Genomic DNA, 2,712 nt, shown 5'->3' with positions numbered 1-2,712 from the left:
TTCTCAGGGTGCATCAGACACTTTAGCCTTCTCATTATTGCTCAAATACATCATACATGCAGTATATAAAGAAATTTAGGTTTACTATTAGATAACTTTCAATGTAGTATAAGTAGATCTTTATATCATTTAGACTAAATCTTCAGATATTTCTTCCCTTAAAGGTGAATCTTAGATTTTAGAACTAACCCCTGTTTCTTTTTTCCCGTATCTGCTATGGCCACTTGCTTATTTTTTCTGGAACAAATCTTCAAAATAGGGTAAGGATATAGATTTTATTAACATTATACTTCTAACATCTTAAACAGCAATTTAACTATAGTAGTGAGTATTTAAAAACATGAATATATAAATTCAATGGGAGTAATTTCAGGTTAAGGGGATATGTGCAACACAAGAAAAAGTAACTAATGTGGGAGATCATTGCTGGCAAAGTGTGCTCAGAGAGAAGTAGCAAATGAATGACTTTAGGAAAGCAAATTAAAGGTAGAATGTGGACAGGGCTAAAGGACACATATGAACTTTGAAAAAATGGTATTACCACAGATTTAATAGTAACTTAAAAAGACTACATTTTTACTACTAACTTTTAAAAAACTCTTCTCTCATATATTACATCTGGATTGCATTTTCTGTCCTCTATACACCTAGCTACCCTCTGCCTCAGATACAGTCCTCCATTTCACTTTAGAAAAGATCAGGCTTCTCAGGGATAGCAAACAAATCAATTTACAAGAAGACTTGGCACAAACCTTTATATCAAGGATGGATGAGGCAACTCAGTAGGAGAAGTGTCTCAAGATCATCCAAAAAGTGTTAGAGACCCCCCCCCTTCCCACTGCACACCAAGCAATACAACATAACACATACGTAGAGGATCTAGCTCAGACCCATATAGGCTCAGTGATTATCACTTCAGGCTCTATGATCCTCTAAGAGTCCTAGTTAGTTGATTCTGTAGGCCATGTTCTCCTGGTGTCCTTCATGAGCTCCAACAATCCTTCTTCCCAGTCTTCTGCAAACTTTTGCTATTTGTTCATAATTTTTATTTAACATCAAGTTAATGTAACAAGATAATGTAATAGTAATATATCTCATATCATACACTCAAAATATTCAACTTTTACTCTATTGTAAAGTAAATACTATATTGTATAGTAATAGTATTAAGGAAAAAGAGAATTACAAAGGTCAATGATAAACCAGGCATAGCTACTCAAGAGGCTGAACTAGAAGGATCACAAGTTCAAGGCTGAAGCCTTGTCTCAAGAAAGTGGGGAGTCTGAGTCTGTAACTTAAAGATAGAATACATGCATAGTAGTATGTAGTAAGGCACTGGGTTCAATCCCTAGCACTGCAAAGTGATTTTTAAAAATGCATGCTCAAAAACATTCAAATATCAAGAAAAATTTTAGTATCTCAGAAAGTAAATTCTATTATAGTTCAGAAAGACTAACTATACAATTAGATTGTTCACTTTAGCAGATTGACTGTCACCAGAGTACCACCAATTCTAATGAATTTATTTTATATTCATGTGAATGGAATTTATTTCTATAGAATTTCACTAAATCATTATTTATGAATTATTATAATAAAAATATAAGTAGCAGAAATTCCCTCATAAGTTTACAATGATTATTTTAAGGTTCTTTTACTTCTAGTTCAGATTTATACTTTGCTTTGCAGTTATTTTAATGTCATCCCACTATAAAGAAATAACAAGTGGAGAAAAACTCAAGGTGGGGTAAAGAAGGTGCTGGCCTTTGAGTGACAGTGAGGCAAGATGGTAGCCACCATAGGCTCGGGAGTAAAAGTCCCTCAAAATTTCCTACTCTTGGAAGAGCTGGAAGAAGACCAGAAAGGAGTAAGCGAAGGCACAGTTAGCTGGTTTCTGGAGGATGATGAGGACATGGCACTACAAGATAGACAGGCATGATAAGTGGGCCTCCACGAACAATATATGAAAACTGAATATACAGTCTTAAAATGGAATGTGGGCCTAAGTACGCAGAAGCACCGGCGTCTGTAAGATTTGTAACCAGAGTCAGTATGAGTGGTGAGGACAGTTGGAATGGAGTGGTGGATCCCAGAGCCACAGCAGCGCTGGCAAAGTGGCAGAACTCACAGCATCAAATCATCCTGCAGGAACTGCAGTGCTTGATGATGTCAAAAGAAAACATGAAGCTGCCACAGTCACCAGAAGGACAGTGTTACAGCAATTAGTCACCAAGGTCCTGGCCTCCTCTCCCCATCCAACACAAGTCTTCATTTCCACAGTAGTGAATTTTCTAGATACACCCGTAGACCTCAAAGTACTGGAGAGGAAGCCCCACTCAGACTTCATCCTGAGACATTGTTCTGATACTAACTTCTTGTCCACTTGAAATACCTAAGTTGTGCTGTGTAGCATCATCTGTCGACTGTAACCACCGTCTGCCTGGTTGAACTTCTGGGATCAAGAAGGTGTGTTGAAATCAGTTTCATTGGGGAGCGGTGGGCACAGCTAACTGTGAACAGACATGTCACACAATCCCTTGCTGCTGGCACTTGGCCTGGGTCTGCCTTTGCCTGCCCTGCCCTCTACCACAGCTATGTGGTGGCCCTTAGAATATGGGAAGGCTTCAGGCAGCAGCCAAGGGACTGATGGGCTTTGGGCACTTTGGCTGCACCCCTGCTTTCTTAAGTCTTAAGTGATGCCCCATCCAAGCC

At 38.6% G+C, this 2,712-nt stretch overlaps 1 pseudogene; it reads left to right on the top strand.

The window, feature by feature from the left end:
- Positions 1-1,786: 1,786 nt before the first annotated feature.
- LOC117694746 (ubiquitin-conjugating enzyme E2 variant 1 pseudogene) lies at positions 1,787-2,226 on the top strand (annotated as a pseudogene).
- Positions 2,227-2,712: the final 486 nt, after the last annotated feature.

This window comes from Arvicanthis niloticus, chromosome X (assembly GCF_011762505.2).
Source record: "Arvicanthis niloticus isolate mArvNil1 chromosome X, mArvNil1.pat.X, whole genome shotgun sequence".
NCBI lineage: Eukaryota > Metazoa > Chordata > Mammalia > Rodentia > Muridae > Arvicanthis > Arvicanthis niloticus.
The sequence above is the reverse complement of the archived record's forward strand: the minus strand, read 5'-3'. Positions and strand labels throughout refer to the sequence as shown.